This window comes from Lolium rigidum, chromosome 3, assembly GCF_022539505.1.
Source record: "Lolium rigidum isolate FL_2022 chromosome 3, APGP_CSIRO_Lrig_0.1, whole genome shotgun sequence".
In the NCBI taxonomy this organism is placed as follows: domain Eukaryota; kingdom Viridiplantae; phylum Streptophyta; class Magnoliopsida; order Poales; family Poaceae; genus Lolium; species Lolium rigidum.
This window is the reverse complement of record NC_061510.1, coordinates 176425807-176443819: the sequence shown is the minus strand read 5'-3', so window position 1 is coordinate 176443819 and position 18013 is coordinate 176425807. Positions and strand designations below refer to the sequence as shown.

Sequence of the window (18013 nt, the reverse complement as noted above, 5' to 3'; positions counted from 1 at the left end):
CCGCAACACCACCAAGTCACCAAGTCGTATAGGGTTCCAAGAACCCAATAGGAACAAGCTCCGGTTACAAGTACTGAGAGTAAGAAATTATCCCACAAAATTTAATCTCCATGTATCACCGTGAAGAACTGAAACCGATGCACAAAATGCAATGGCAATTTCTTCACTCCAAAAATCCACCAAAGCTACAAAAGATATGGGAGAATAAGGGTGGAAGAACAGAAGAGGAGAACACCAAAATTCTCTAAGATCTAGGTCTCAAGATTGCCTTCAGTACAAAAGAGATATGAATTGGTCAAAGTGTAGATATAGATTTCCTCTATATTTTCCCTCAAATTGTAACAAAAATCATGGAGACTACTGAGATAGAAATCTCAAGGGAGATCATCAATGGAGGGAAAAAATGAGCTCCGAAGATAAGTAACCTTTGGGGAAGAAGACCCCTTAAATAGGCCTCCCAAAAAACCAACTGTTATGTCCAAATTTGTGCACGACTGATTACCTCTCGGGCGAGCGGTACTACCGCCGGATGTTACCATTAGCACTTGGTCAACGTAGGAAACTACCTGACTAGTACTACCGGGATGGGTACTGTCAGGTTGCAATTGCAATTCTGCATGTGTGATGCATCAGGACGGTACCGCGGCCGGTACTACTGCTCCTAGATGAGCAACGGTATACAACGGTTGTGGTTCAACCGTTGTGTACCGGATATATATGTGGGCAGCAGTAGTACCGCCTCCATGGGGACTGTGGTACTAGCGGCCATAGCAAAACTGCTAAAACAAGTCAAACCAAAATTGTCGCAACTTTTGAATCCAAACTTTGAAGATGGAACCAATTTTAACAACATGTAGCATCAAATGAGATATTACCATGTTATATGTGAGGAAACTACTTCCACAAAAAACCGGTAAAAAACCAAGATCAAAAACACAAGATTTTTATATGAAATCTGTTTTTGATAAATCAGAGCTTGTCATGAAATTAACCACAAGATCTCCGAAGATGGATAAGATCCAAATAATAACCAATAAATATGATGCCAAGGATGCAAAGGTTTGAGCTCTCTCCAAGTGATACGGTCAAGTTACTCATCATTCAAGAGCCCCTCTTGATAGTATGGCTACCGATCCTAACTAAAACTCAGTCTCCCAATAAGCAACAAGAGACTTATAAAAGATAAAACCTATCAATAACAAATATTATCCTTACGCATTCTACTTGAGTTAGATGGTGACGACCTTGACCTTCTTAAGTTGGATCACCTTTCTTGATTGCACTTCCTTGACGAATTCTTGGACATTTCTCCCCCATACTCCACTATAAAAGAGACTCTTCTTCGGCATATCTTCATATATACATGATCACCATATAGACAACAAGTTTCAAGCATATGATCTCTTCGAGATGGCTCAACTTGAACTTACACTTCATTTCTTTTTTATTCATTATGTTGATGTCTTGAAGATGCACAGTGAGAGCTCACTCTATTGTATTCTTCAACACATACTTATCATAGGATCAACATATGGTTCAAGCATTGTCTATGGACAAATCCTGCAATCATAACTCAATGCAAACATTAGTCGATAGGGATTGTCATTGATTATAAAAATCACACATGGGGCTACATGCACTTTCAAATGCCATTTTCTCGCATGTGCCCGCTGTTGCGGAAATATGTCCAACGTCTTTGTTCTTTTGGTGTTGTTGCTAGTGGCGGGTCCATTATGGTGCCACGAGCTGCACTGGATAACGGGAAAATATAATTTTCTTTCTAGAGCGGTAGAAATCACCACATGTGCGTCCCTGAAAAAAGGATTTATATATGTTGTGGCACCTTCTCGCTCTATTACCCCCTTTGCTCCAGCTCTGCTGTTGTTGCTGCACCTGCTCTTTTGCGGGGTTGAGGTCTAGGCCACGTGGAATCTCGGGAGGTGATGTGGCGCTAGGATTCCCTAGGGTTCGGGAGGTGTTAGGGAAAGGAATCAATGGAGAGAAAATCTCGCATGGCTGGTTTTGTGAGTGCGGATGTGCAAGGGAAGCGACATCGCAGACGTAATTACGAGATTGGGAAGATTTGGTGCATACATGTGATTCGCGGATGGAAAAGTGTGATGAGCTGTTAAAGACGGAGAAGACCTGAACCTTGGATATATTGGTTAGGCGGTCTGAATCTGTTGGACCAGACATGTGTGTCTTTTCCTGAGCATGTTCACATGTAAAGGGGGATTTGTCGTCCGAATTTTTTCTCGGGTGCATCAACAAGGAAAAGATTGTGTCCTCTTTTTTTCTCTGCGACATGCGGAGAGGATAAATAATGAAAGCGCATACGTAGTAAGCACAGCTTAAGATGAGTGCTTAAGCTCCAACTTCTGTTGAGCCCCAGGTATTAGAATTGAGAAAATAACATGTTCTACGCGGATGGAGCGACAGAAGTACATAAATAGCAATGATTCTCCCATGTGGGTGCCTGTAGGGTTATTTGAGGGTGACGATTTCACCGATATTTTCATGTTGAAAATGACATACTAACCCAACTTCCATTTCGAAGATTATTTTAACTCCATGATGCGGCGCACTGCTACTACTGAGTACTCCCGAGAGAAAGGTCACACTTCTTCTGATTCCCCGTGGAGTGCTAGCCTTATGCCATCTCCAGCGGCGCGACGCATTTCGGACGCCCAAAAGTGGTCGGCAGCGTCCGTTTGCGTCGCCCAACGGACATATTTTGATCGCGCGTCCGTTTGCGTCTGGGTGTGCTCCCACCGGGGCGACCCATTTTCGAATTGCAACATAGTTTGATCTTCATACAATTCCTTTGGTTTTCTACCATGAGCGATTGATTCATATGAAAACCAAACATAGAAAGTACATAAAAACTATACAAGACCTAGACTACTTGGTTCCTGACGGGCCGGCACCGTCGTTGCATCGCTCCGTGGCCTGCTTCTCCGTCGCCTCCCGCGCGGCCGCTATGGCTCGGTGCGCCGCCGCGTCCTCTTGCAGTGCCTGCTCCAGCCTCGCGTTGGCGGCCTCGTCCTTGAGCGTCTCGAAAGACTCGACGAGGGCCCGCTCGCTCCGCCGCCTTCTCCTCCGGCGTCGGCGCATCGTGGTCATCGGATGACCATGAAATCTCCGAGTCGAGTCCTCGGCTGCAGCCGGCGGCCGCTAGCCTCGCGCTCGTTCCGGCTCGGCGTCGACGGCCGCATGGGCCGCCCGCTCCTCCTTCCGGTTCCTTCCCCGCTTCGACCAAGTCCGCGGCGTCCCCGACCGGGTGGAGGAGGTCGGTCGTTGTCGTCGGAGTCGAACCCTTCGTCGGAGCTCGAGGCCGGGGGAGGTGGAGTGGGAGGTGAAGGTGGAGGTGGAGGCGCGGCAGCCCGGCCGCGCCCGGCGCCGCTCATGGTGGATCTACCGAGTGGCGCTACGGCAGCCGGCGGCTAGGGTTTAGTGCGGAGGAGATGAGATGCCGGCGCCCTCGTTATATAGGTCGGAGGCAGGGCGACGGCCGCGCCACGCGGGGCATCGCCATTACTACGCGCGGCACGTGAGGTAGCCGCAGACTGCCGAAGCGACGCCTCGCTGCCAGTACTGGCGGAGAAGACGCATCGACGCTGCGCACGTCTACTAGCTGCGCACGCTCGCGGAAGCCGGGGCACGCCATTAACGCGGCCCTGCAAAGGCTGCGGCTCGCCGCCCGCAAGTAATGCCGCCGAAGACGAAGCAGTTGTGACGCTGCCAGGCGGGCCCATGCCAGGACCAAGCGGTCACTTTGCGCGTCCGCGCAGCGTCCGCCGAGATGCAAACCTGGCGCATATTTGGGCCAGGTTTGCGTCTCTGCGGACGGCCCTTTCACTTTCCGTCGCGCCGCTGAAGAGGGTGCACGACGTATTTTCGGACATGGCGGACACAAACGGTCGTTCAGCGTCCGTTTACGTCGCACCGCTGGAGATGCCCTTAGCCAACAAAAGCTGATTCACATCGTGTTCTTTACTGATCAGCTCATCATTGACGAAGAGGAAAGGAAGATGGAGTACTACGCTTCTTCCGAGTACACGTTGTCCCGTCCCGTGTGATGCCATCGCGCACACATACACGCAAAGCCGCGACAACTCAAATAAAAGCACGCAACCAGCCACGTAAGAAATGACGCCAAGAAGCCGTAGCAGCCAGCTAGCTGAAACAAGAATTAAGTAGGGAAGGAGTACCAGGCACCTACCTATGAACCTGGAAGAGGGCAGACGCCTCCAAATAGAGCTGTCACTCCGTTTGCGTCAGCTCTGACCGCACCGTTTCTTTCTTGTTGTACTTGCTCGTAGGAAAATCGATCCCCTGGTCATTGCACCTCAGCGGCGTCTCCAAACGGCCCGACGGCATTTCTGACCGTCTAAATTATCCGCGTGTTTTCGTTTACGTCGCTAGACGGATGCGAAAATGTTCGGCACCTCATTTTCGTAGGGGGACCGTTGCTTCGAGTTCCTCCTCCGCATCGATAAGGGACCCCCTCGGCATCAAGAGGTTATAGCGGTGAAGGTTCCTAGCATCAGAGGTTATGGCTCTCAAACCAAAGGCAGTTGATCGTCAACGTATGACGCGCATGCTAATCAGCAGCCTCGCAGGGAGAGACGAGGTTTAGCAAGCGATCACATTTCCTTAGTTTATATCCAATTAATGAATGAAAGCACCTAGTGCTTAGGTAGCTAACTAGCGCCAATTGATATACACATTGCCTGCCCTGTCAAGCAGAACCACTGGTTAAAAACCAGAGCTTACTCATGTAAGCCACAATTCATATATATAGACCGTTGTTGTACTAGCTCGCAGGAAAATCAATGCCCTTGTGATTGCACCTCAAGTTTCCTCTTTCTGATTTTCTGTCCACTATTCTGATAGAGAGACAAAGATAAGGCAAGCAAATTTTCAGTCAGGCGCATTCCTTTTAGCTGCCCCCTCGTGGTCCATGAGAAAGAGTGAATTAATTGTTGCATTTATATATGTACTATACCTGCAGTTTTAAAATACCAGCGATAATTCATTTAAGACTGATCATAGTAAGAAATATCATACAAATATACTCTAGACGTTTATAATGATTCTAATAAATTAATATTAAATATGTTGATATTTTCTTATATATTTAATCAAAGTTTAAAAAATTGATTTTTACTAATTAAGCCCATAATGTAGGGTAATTATGGATGGCGGGTGTATGTTGTATTTGCCGTTAAATTTTATAGCAATATGTGATATGATACGGTATCATATCATGACACCACCAACATCTCTCATCATTAATTCTTGTGACACATAAGATTTTTAACAGCATGGTATGCATGATTCTTCTTATGATATTTCCACTATGGGTAACTACCCTAACCTCTCGTAGTGGGAGCAACGTACATAGTAACATGCCAACTACATGCAGTCCTAAATTGGCATTTTATGACATGACGTGTCACTAAATAAGAAGATTGTGTTTACAGTAACATGTTATTTACCATAACATTGTGCATCCTGAAACGAAATGATTTTACACATTAATAAATGAAGGCTTCTACGACAATACCCATATATTCATATGCTATCATGCACTATGGTATTAATAACATAGACTAGTGCAGTGGTGTATTGTAAGGCCAAGTATTATACGGTAATTTAAGAAACTATAAGAGCTTAAATAACTTTTTTTCTGAGTTGAAGAAGAGAGAGGAGGAAGCAGATTGTAGATTAAGATCCAATTATAGCAAATGCTCCAAAACACTTTGTGATTGCAACTAGTAGACTAATAGAACAAGGGAGGAATTGTTATGGTAAGGCCTGCATTTGGTCAACATAGTTGCATGGGTGGTGGCACCTCATAAGCAAGGTCGGGGCATCCTTGGGGAAAACCGACATGTGACCTGCCCATCCCATGACAAAAAAAATCTTGCCATTGTGTCATGGTATTTTTTCCTAGATTTGTAGTTCGGAAGGGGCGGATACTCAGCTAGATCAGATGGTAGCATATATACAAGAGAAAAAAAAGTTTATTCAGGTTCGGACCCCAGGAAACATCGTTCGAAAATACCTTACTTCATGTTTGTGGCGTGTGTATTATCTTTTGTATGCACAAGGACGAACCATATGAGGTCTAGAGCTCGCCTATGGTGGATGTGTGGATGTAGATGATGGATGTGTCTTACTCGGTGAACCCCTAGACCCTTATATATTGGGAGGTCTTTGGTTATAGACACCAAGTCTTTTCTTTCGGCGATGTTGCAGTCCTAACAATAGATCGATCTACAATCCGATCTGTGGTCGGTTACAAATTATATCAAGTGAAATCCTCTAATTGATATGACATGTAATCGAAGATGGTTGTCGAGTGGTCCCTTGCTGAATACTCACTCTTGGGCTAGGGGACCTGAGCTAGCCTCCTTTCCGCCTGGTAGGCCCACCCATGGCCCATGATGTAGTCACTTCTATTTATAAGTCTCAGTTTGGTAACAACCCACTTGGCCCTCCTTCGATGTATTGACCGGCCTAACTGTTTTGCTCAAGCCGCTACAACAAAGTGTGCTACGACGAAGATGGTCAAATGATGTATAATACGGCCAGACTGATCACTTAAGTCTTCATCCATATCATCAAGATTAATGGTTTGAACTTTGCGACGTGCAACCCTTAACTAGATTCGAATCCATATGCACCTTGCTTGTATGTGTAAAGAGTTAATGAGCCGAAAAAACAAATCCAAGTAGCCATTCCACATGTGTGTGTTTTCTGAGATCAAGTGACATGAAACACACGGGTGAATATACAAAAATTGTCAAATACACCATAGTTTGCAAGATGAGGAGGTGGTTGTTAAATATTTAGGTGGGTGTGGGTATCAAATCCGAGGACCGATGACCTCATTGTTGAACATGGTACCAAATACGCAGCATAACAGTGCAACGAGTAACCACTTTAACATTGTTGATTCGACGGGAGGTTGTATGGATATTGATTAGTAGTGCAAGAGGTTTCATAATAGGAGAAGGCGGAGAATGATTAGGTGGAGTGACTAGGGAGAGGATGATACCAAGAGGAATGTTTGACCTGGTAGCTGCTGAAGTGGGAGGTAAGTTGGTGGAGAGAGAGGCAATATGGAAGTAGAGTGATTGTAGCGGTGCGCATCACGAGCTATGATGGTCGAGATGATAGGAGCAAGGCGACTGACAAGGTATTAACTTGTCAATGCCTACAAGTTGTAGACTAGGGTTTCGTGGAAAGTAGAGGGCAAGTAGATCTCGAAGGTTTCAGCCGAAAAGATGCTCGACTGCTAAAAACTAGGATTGTGTTGACAATGAATCGATCCTTTCTTTCTCCCTTGACTCCCCCTTATATAGGAGGTGGAGCCGAGGTTTTCGTGATGTACAAGTTACAAACAGCGGGAGACTTTTTGAGTTCGTCCCGTATAATTACAAGTCTCTATTCCTAATATATCTCTATCTTCCATATCGACGCCTTATTGGGCTTTCGGGCTTTGTAATCTTCGGGTCGTGGGCCTTCAGTAAACTCGGGTACCTTTTTCGGCAGGCCCATTGGGATGGCTATGTCAGTAGCCCCCGAGATTTTGCTTGAATCGTAGAATCGAGTAAAATCTCCATCATTACAATTAACTCATAATTTCTTCGAGTCACTAAATTAACTCGGTGGATGATATAGACAACTCTATGAATTGAATGCTGAGCTCCATCAAGATTAATTAGTATTTTTACATAAAAGGCATTTTATGCATGGCTTTAAATTAATAAATCCCTGAGAGGTTTATTGGTAGGCACAAAGAGTATGTTTGGGTACCATCTTAAGAGTATAGTCCAGAGTTTTGGCTAAAAGTTTGAGACAACAATGAAAACTAAACAAGTAAACTAGGGATATGGCGTGTTGCAGGCTAAGTAGTAGGAATGCTCACACGGGAGGGGGGCTTAGATGTAGTTGAATAACCGCAAGAACCAGAGGGGCGAATCAATAGTTCTTAGAAGCGGGCATCGCCGTTGAAAATGGGCATAGTTTTGAAGATGCAACAACGGGTTGTATGGGAAATATTGCTTCTATAGTAAAAATTATGTCTATTATTCCAAAGATCCTAACACATGGTTGCAAAAGGAATCCACACAAGTTTTCTAGATCTCCATAATATATATAGTTGAATTTAGCAAGTGCACAAGAAAAACATATGCGGTCAATTTCTTCACGTTGATGACGCAGATAGCTCGAACCATTGATGAGCCATGTCTTCGATAAATTTGATTCTTAGAGGGCAGGCAGCGTCCGACGAATTGCTAGGTGAAATTCTTGATCATCAGAGGGTTCTTTCCTTACGAAAATGTCCTTGGCATAGGAATGATTATCGCCGTAAAGACAAATCATGGTAAAGGTAAGATATCGAGAAGATGCAAGAGGGTTCTAAATCCATGAGAGACTAGACACCATGAGGCACCTCACCAGGGCTGATGGCTTCAATCTCCTTCCAAAGGAGATTAGTTACTAACTAGGAATTTATTTAATGAATAATATTTAACAAGATTGGATTATATCATGGTACTTCCAAAATACAGGTTTGGGGCTATATGGTATAGATCTAAGAGCTAAATTTTGGAAACTAACAACTAGAAAACTTGCCAACCACGTAATTTTTGAATTAAGTAGTCCTTAGTTTCTGTCTGTAAAAGAGATCTGGAATAAATGTTGCGATGTTGCGCCATGTAAGAAGGGATGTGCAAAGCCTTTTGGAACTCGGGTGCTAGGTAGCCTTTATTTGAAAATTTGGAGTCTATATTTTGGAAATTTAAAATTCAAAAAGAATATTAAGTACGTATGTGTTCCTACTATTTATGTACTAAGTCGTTTATATACTAAGATAAAGAAATGCGAGAAGCTGAAATGAGTTTTTTTTCCTTTTATAGGGGTGATTTAATGTTTTCTTGTCAACAAAGCGTTAACGTTCTCTTCAACCAGACTTTGCAGATGTGTTAAGTTCACATGTATGTTTGTGCAAGATTTTTTGCAACAAAATGAAACATAAATATGGTACAAACTTTTAAAAAACAAATATGTAGCTGACGCCCAAGAACCGCATGGCCGCGCTCAAATATTCATTTCTTTCAAAGGAGAAACTCTATATATGGTGATGACAGAAGTTAGAAACACTTTAGTTTTGATCATGAGCACATGTTTAGGGATCTAGTCCGCGCCTGTCTTTCAAGGAGAACTGAAAACTGACGGTTATTTTACAGTTTTCACGAGGTTACACCTAGCGTTGCTATTATAATTGATGACACAAAACCAAAAACACTTTAGTCTTTTTTTTTGAAAGCAAAAACACTTTAGTCTTGATCATGAGCGTGCCGCCAGAAACAAGCGACAAGCCTAGCGTTTCGGCCGCTAGCCAATAGTCATAGCAATAACCAAACTGCACACGTCTGGACCCAAACAAAACCTGCAGGAAAGATCATATATACTGTATGTCACAAAAGCTAGCAGCCACAACTCAATCCTAATTTTCCCCGGTGGCCGTGGCAAGTTTATATAGCCCACACACGCCGCTGAGCAACTCCTCTGTATCTCCGCTGCCACAGGGGTTGGGATCGAGAGAGGAACACGTACACACAGCGCCATGGGTAGCCCGCTGGAGAGCAACGGCAAGCAGCTGGAGAGCCCGTTGCTGACCTCGCTGCAGCCGGCGTCGGCCGGCAGCGGCAGCGACGACGGGCATGGGCACGGGGCGGGCAAGCAGCTGGAGAGCATCCTGAACGACGAGTCGGTGCCCTGGGGCCGGCGGATGAGCGCGGCGACGGTGGTGGAGATGCGGATGCTGCTGCGCCTCGCGGCGCCCGCCGTGCTGGTGTACATGATCAACTACCTCATGTCCATGTCCACGCAGATCTTCTCCGGCCACCTCGGCACGCTCGAGCTCGCCGCCGCCTCCCTCGGCAACACCGGCATCCAGGTCTTCGCATACGGCCTCATGGTAAGCTCCGCCAAACTGTTGATGCTAACCTTGATTAGTTCCTGCTGGTACTACCTCACTCAACTTGTTCGCGACGAGACACTTATTTTGTTAGCGATAGTCAAATTTCTAGTATCCTAGCTAGCTATTCTTATCGTACTTTAAGTTTAAGCAGAGACAGACTTAGTCTACTACACAGTAGCAAGATGATTTGCCTGCCTAGTGGTGTTTGCTCGTTTGGTGCACAAATCACAAATGTCGCATCGTGAGCTACTGACAGTAGATTAGATTCGACATGTGCGAGCTGGTTCAGCTATCGCCGAAGATTCGTCCGCCTGCGCTGCAATCCAAATCCAACCGAATAGACTTCGTAGCAGCCGCTGGTGCACAAGATGGCTTTTGGCTCTCGGGTAGCGTCAAGTAGTAGGTGGATAGTTGCCATTTCCTCCATGATATACACCATTCAATCCCGTATAAAGGTTATTCGCCAAAAAAATATCCGTAAAAGGCCTGTTTGTTACTGGAGTCTTTGTGGACATTAGCTGAGATAATACTATGAAGTATTGGGTAAAGCGCTACCATCACTCAATCCCCACAAAACTTCATCCATAATCCATCAGGTATAGGCAGAGTATTGCGGATTGAAAAAAAAAACCTAAAATTTAAGACAAAAATAGAATACTCAATACTCTGTACTAAACATGCTTTAAAGTAGGGTGTCTATGCCGTTGATAGATCTTCTGTCTCAACTTAAAATCTACGCTTGCTTAGTGCACTTTTTAAGAGCATCAAGCATTTTTAAGTAACTAGACTTAGAAAATCTCGATGAGACTAGCAAAACGTTAAAAGTAAGTGAGCATTTAGAGTTTTGTATCCTCACTAATTCTCATAAATAAAGGTTAGTTGTCCATGTCGCCGCCTATTTATTTCGTGTTGTCCTCTGGCCATCCCTCGTGATGATGGATACAGGGCCCTTCTGTGTCTGTCTGAGTGATATGTTTGTTGACTGTTAACATGTGCCGATCTGCGAGCTGGGTTCACTTCTTGAAACTGAAACGTGCAATTGACGCTTGACGGGACACCAATCGCTTGTACAGTACTGCTACAGTCGAGATCGCTGTCGAAAAAAACTACTCCCTCAGTCCCTAAGAGCATCCCCACTCGTTGGCGCTCCCCACGTCCAAATCCGGCGAAATTTTCATCCGGATTGGAGGAAGATTTAGCGTGGGGAGGAGTATATTTCCAGTCGTGTGCTCCCCAAGCAGCGTTTCTCGGGGAAAAAGAGGATGGCTCGGGGAATCCGGACGAAAGAGGAGACACGTGGGCGTGGACGGTTGGTTTAGCTTCATCCGGAGTCCCCGGGAGACCCCGGAAAACCGAGGATGGCATGGGGAGTCCGGACGAAAATAGGCTCAAATCCGGACCAAAACGAGGAACCGGGGGCCTGACTGGGCCGTTTTTCGCCGTCCGAATGAAAAAAAGTGGCCGTGGGGGGCTCTGTGGGGAGACGAGTGGAGATGCTCTAAGAGCATCCCCACTCGTTTGGCCTCCCACGCCGAAATCCGGACGAAACTACCGTTGGATTGGACGAAATTAATTCGTGGGGAGAACCATATTTCCAGTCGTCCACCCGGAGTTCGGCGGACAAAGTCGAAATTCAAACAAGTCGTCGTCCCGCTACAAATTCGATCGGCAAAAGGATCAGCCACAGATCGGTGATCGGAGGGAAATTACACTGAAACAGGGGCGTCGGCAGTCCCGTCTGGCACGGCGGTGTCACACGCCGTGGTCGAAGCGGCGGCCGACGCCGCGGCCGCAGTCGACGTTGAAGCGGCGGCGATCGACGTTGTAGATGGTGAGGACGACGAGGTAGGCGCCGGAGAAGACGAAGAACTGGCCGGAGCGGGTCGGAGGATGTCGCTGCGATGTCCCTCGTACCAATTCCTCGTCTCCTCGTCCATCAGTTCCGTGTTGCCGCCGCCCATCAGGAACGCCAAGTCTGTGTTCCTCTTCTTCGCCGCGGCCGTCGTCTTCAGCAGGGCGATCCGGGCGCCTTGGTTGGCGAGCATCTCCCTCCACCTGTCGTCGAACTTGTCATCCCTCCCGGCGGCGTGCGTCCTCGCGTCGGCCCAGCACTTGTCGAACGACGCCTGCATCCGCTCGGCGGGATGGTCCATCTTTTTGAGATCTTTGAGCTTTTTCTGGCCGAGTTCCGGGCGGCCATCCGACGAGCCTGGCGCCGGAGCGTCGGGGTTGTACTGTTCGGTTTTGCTCTTCGAGAGGCTCGTGCGGGTTTCCGTCCACTTCTCGCACTTCTCGATGCGGGAGTAGACATTGAGAAACTTGAACGTCAGGCCGGTGTCGTCGTGGTACATGTCGAAAGCACGGCGCATCTGGGAAAAAATAGGGTGGCGATATGGGTCAGCTCACGGCGATCAGTACATGCAGGGTCGACGGAGGAGGCACGTCGTATGCATACCTTGGCTTCAAAGTCTTCGCCGCTCACCGGCGTTTTTTTGAGCTCCTCCTGTATGCCGTGCCATTTGCTGCACGCCGTCTGTATGATCCCCCAATGGGTGGCCATGGCCTTGTCTCCCCGGTTCATGATCATCTTGTTGAAGTAGGGATCGACGAGCTTGCGCTCGTCGAACGCCGCCTTCACTCGAAACCAATACGTGTCGAAGGACTGATTCGCCCCGGTTATGCCGTCCATGGACACGGTCATCCAAGCTTCGGCGAGGCACTCCTCTTCCCTCGGCTTGTACCTTGGATCGGCCAGTGGCCGGGGAACATGGCGGCGCCGCCGCCGCGAGGATGGCCCATGCTCATGGACATGGAGACCTTCCTCGCTTGTTCGTCCTCCGCCGCCAACGCCACCCTCTTCGCGTTGAGTTTCTTCTCCCTCTCCGCCCTGGCGCTTGTTTCGACCTGTCGCGGGAGCTCGTCCGCCGCCCACTCGGCGTTGGACACACCCGGCGGCCGCTCCTTCTTCGGCCGCGACTTCCTTGGCTTCGGCGGCATGGTGGTGGACAAGAAAGAGGAGGAGGAGAATGGACGAGGAGGAGGAGAATGGAGACGGCTACACAAATTCGGCGGGAGAGAATGGGGATATGCAAGTAAATTGGAGGGAAATCTACAAGATTTGGCGGTCCAGTCGCCGACTACGAGGGTCCACACGACTCTTTCGCGCCAAATTCTTTCGTCCGGAGTCCCCGAGCGCGCCTCGGGGGACCGGGGATGGCGTGGGCTCGCCGGATGGATTAATCCGAACGAAATCGAGAAACCGGGGGCGCGACTGGGCCGATTTACGCCGTCCGGATGGGAAAAACGTCGCTCGGGGGTCTCGTCGGGGAGACGAGTGGGGATGCTCTAACTAGTGGTTTATAAAGAATTAACGTTTCCAAAATTTGGCCAAGAATATATACCAAAACATGAAGATCTATAATATCAAATAAATATACATATAGCTGTTGATATTTTCTTCGATATATTTGGTCCAAGTTTGAATATATTTGTTTCTTGATTAAGTTTATATGCCACATTCTATGGGACAGATGGAGTACTACTATTGAGATGTTAGAGCATTTCTTCAGATCCGTAAAAGTCGTTATTGCGGAAAGCTACACCACAAAATGTTTTCAGTATGAAATTGTGGTGTGCCAATAATAAATTCTGAAAAAATTATGGATACAGGCAAAAACTCGGGGACCGACATATGAACAAGTTTTTTTCCTACCTTTCCCTTCTTCCTCCTCCTGTCTACCCGTGCTCACATGCCCCAGCCAAAATCCTGGGGCGCTGCCCCAACCATTGAGCCATCTAGGAGCGGTGCCAGGGCAAATTTGCAAAATAGCTAACGTTATATAGATGACACTAGTTATTAAGGATGACAATTTACCCACGGCTGAACCGTACCCGCACGTAGGTTCACTTTTTTACCCATAGGTAGTACACATGCTCTACCCACTAAATCATGGGTAGTGTACATGTATATCCTCGTACTCATTTATTGTCAATTTCTCACGTGACACGTCTACTTTTGTTGGCTTATGTGTTGGAATATGAGAATGTGATTTCTATATTTTGTTAATTGTTATGTACTCAATTACATGTTATTGAGTTGACATAATTCATTTTTAATCAAATTTGTTGTCGATATGTGTAAAGTTGCGAGTAACTTGTCTACAATTTGACCTACTCATCGGGTATCCAATAGGTATGGCTACCCACCGGATATGTGTATGGGTAAAATTTTATAACCGTGTGTACGGGTATAGGCAGAAGTTTATATCCATTGACTATACGGGTATGTGTATGGTATTGTTCTACCCTGCTTAGAACATGTTACAAACACGACAAGCAAATAACGAAGAACGAGAAATAAAACGCAGCGGAGACACAAGATTTTAACGTGGAAAACCTCTCATTTTAACGTGGAAAACCCCTCCAACACAGAGGGGGGAAAACCATGGGCGCCAGCAAGCAAAACTTCACTATGTCGGAAGGTGTTTAGAAACGCCTTGAGTTATCTTATAATCTGATAAAGCTTAGCTTTTGGCCCAAGCCTACCCGGCGATGCGCCTCGCTCCGCTCGTCAAAAGTTAGCCTCCCTTTAGTATGAATTTGGATCACAATATAACATAAACATACCCATTATCATCCTTACTAGTTATCTAATATAATGGTTTAAAGCATACTTGAACAGTGAACAATATTTGTTTGAATTGTGGTGATACTTGGACCAAAATATACTATTTGTAATGCAATTTCAGAAAGAACCTATATATTATAGTCGTGTTGTTTATGTAAACTCTGGCACCCCAATAGTATGAACCTAGATCCGCCACTCAACAGACACTGAAATTTCTTTTTTTTTCAGGGAAAGACACTGAAATTCCTGGTAGTAACTTAATATCTGTATTACAATACAATTAGCTTTCACTGAAATCATCTCTGTATTACAACACATTGATCGGATTAATCAGCATTCAGCAACGAGTAATAATGAGCTGACGAACTGTGCAACGCGATGCAGCTCGGCATGGGAAGCGCGGTGGAGACCCTGTGCGGGCAGGCATACGGCGCCAACAAGTTCGACATGCTGGGCGTCTACATGCAGCGCTCCACCGTCCTGCTCATGGCCACCGGCATCCCGCTGGCCGTCCTCTACGTCTTCTCCCGGCCCGCTCCTCATCCTCCTCGGCGAGTCGCCGGAGATCGCCCGCGCCGCCGCCATCTTCGTCTACGGCCTCATCCCGCAGATCTTCGCCTACGCGGCCAACTTCCCGATCCAGAAGTTCCTGCAGTCGCAGAGCATCATGGCGCCCAGCGCCTACATCTCCGCCGCCACGCTCGCCGTCCACCTCGTCCTCAGCTACCTCGTCGTCTACAAGTTCGGGCTGGGACTCCTGGGTGCCTCGCTCATGCTCAGCGTCAGCTGGTGGATCATCGTCATCGCGCAGTTCATCTACATCGTCACCAGCAGCCGGTGCCGCCTCACGTGGACCGGCTTCTCCCTGCAGGCCTTCTCCGGCCTGCCAGAGTTCTTCAAGCTCTCCCTTGCCTCCGCGGTCATGCTCTGCCTCGAGACCTGGTACTTTCAGATACTAGTGCTCATTGCTGGCCTCCTCAAGGACCCTGAAATGGCCCTCGCCTCCCTCTCAGTCTGGTAACTAATTCTACTGAAAGCTTGTCTTTACTACAAATCTACAATTACTGATTGCATGGTTTGTTGAGATGATGACTCAATCAATCAATCTGACCTGATGGGCTTGTGTGTCTGCAGCATGACCATTTCAGGGTGGGTGTTCATGATTTCAGTTGGATTCAACGCAGCAGCCAGGTAACTGAAGATGATCGTCGCTAGTTCCAAATTTGCAGAACACTGCAGCAGATGAAACTAAACTGAACTTCGTGCTCGTAATACAGCGTCAGGGTGAGCAATGAGCTTGGCGCCGGAAACCCCAAGTCCGCGGCCTTCTCGGTGGTGGTAGTGACGATGCTGTCCTTCATCCTGTCAGTGGTAATCTCGGTGGTCATTCTGCTCTGCCGTGACTACATCAGCTACATCTACACCGGCGGCGAGGACGTGGCGGCGGCGGTGTCCAAGCTCACGCCGCTGCTGGCGCTCACACTCATCCTCAACGGCATCCAGCCGGTTCTGTCAGGTACTAAACATCGTCAGACACACAGCACAGAGAAAACAAACTAAAGCAAGCACGTGCTGATTCGGATGCCATAAGCAGGGGTGGCCGTGGGCTGTGGATGGCAAGCGTTCGTCGCCTATGTCAACGTCGGCTGCTACTACGTCGTTGGTATCCCGCTTGGTTGCCTCCTCGGCTTCTACTTCGACCTTGGCGCCGCCGTAAGGCCTCCCCGTACATGACTTCTTGTAAGTTGTAACTTTACCCTGATCAATGTATAACAATGGATGACACATAATGCAGGGCATATGGAGCGGGATGATTGGAGGTACCTTGATGCAGACTCTGATCCTGCTGTGGGTTACCTTCAGAACAGACTGGAATAAAGAGGTAAATGTGGGATTCAGCTCGATCTTTAAGTGTTGAAAGAACACTAACACTAGGACTTGCTAGCCTGCAATGAGTTTCTGTGAAGCTGAAACTTATACAGTGGCTTGAATACCATGAATGGAATACGAGTATTGAACCAACATTAAGAAAATAATATTAATAATTGAAGCTACATGTTGCAGGAGTAGATTATTTCTTAATGGTCACTGTATTACTATAGAAAGTTGCCTCGTTGAGAAACACACTGAAATTTACTTTCTCATTTTATTGCAGGTGGCCCAATCGATGAAACGATTGAACAAGTGGGAAGGCAAGAAACCTCTGTTGGCAGGCCAGGAATGAAACAAGGATAAGAATGGTAGCAGATCGATCTTCCTAAAATGTGTAAAATGCGATGTTGATCGTAATTCACCATTGAAATCCCGTATTCTGTTTTATTATTGAGAAACTTTTTTTTCTCGACAACAGTGGCTCACGGCCTATTATTCAGTTGGATTCAGTAGTAGGCAGTAGTGGGCTTCAAGACCAACCCAACATGCCGCCGTCTGTATGCCGTTTTTGTCCTTGCTCGCATAGCATGATGCAGAGATTAATCTTTGTACTATACTGAAAGACGATGCAGAGTCTCACTTGTCAGAAAATAGATTAATGAAGAGTCTTCACTTATCTGAAAATTGTTTGATTTGTTTCCATGAACGCCCATCTTTCAAGTTACTTTGTTCACCAACGGATTTTGACAAAATCAAAGCAGTATACATGTCAACACATGCTTGTGTATCTTCCGATAGAAAAGGCATATGATCATGCCTCATATAATTATGCATGTTGTTTCAATCACTGAAATTTATTTTAAAAGCACGGATTTTTTTGAGCGGATTTTAAAAACACGAATAATCCGCCTACGCAGAGGTTACTGATAACACACTCGGCGTACTTTTAGGGCTTTCCCGTAGGCCGCAGCCTCGCCTCCCACCTGGGCTGGTTTGGTCACTCGGCCTTAGTACTCCCTCCTTCAGGCCCTTTCCACGTTAACCCAATGTCTCAAGTGTCTTCCTGTTTCCTCTAGGGGATCCCAGGGGCGCGACGAAGATCGGATACTCAAAGTGGTCGCCAGCGTTCGTTTACGTCGATCCGCAAACATGAAAGTGATCATTTTTTACCGTGCATCCGTTTGCATCTGGAAGGTGCCCCAAGTGACCCGACGCATAATATATTTTTCTAATTTTTTTTTTCTTTTTTCATTTAACCATAGATAGAAACAGTGCATAAAACTAGTACATAATTTGAAACAAGGTTCAAAAATTGCAAAATAAGAAATCTAATAACGAGTGTTGGCCTCGCGGGTTTCGTGTTTTCGCTACCACGAAAGAACACTCGCAGGCACCTAGTCGAACTAGAAAATGCAGCTAGGTTCTGTGTGTCTTATGTTCTTAGATGCGCAGGAAGAACATACATAAACCTACACTGGTGGCTTCAATTGGCTAGTGGCCATCTTCGCCGCAAA

At 46.7% G+C, this 18013-nt stretch overlaps 1 pseudogene; it reads left to right on the top strand.

Annotated features, from left to right (window-relative positions):
* Positions 1-9628: 9628 nt before the first annotated feature.
* Positions 9629-17175, top strand: LOC124702740 (annotated as a pseudogene).
* The last annotated feature ends 838 nt before the right edge of the window (positions 17176-18013 follow it).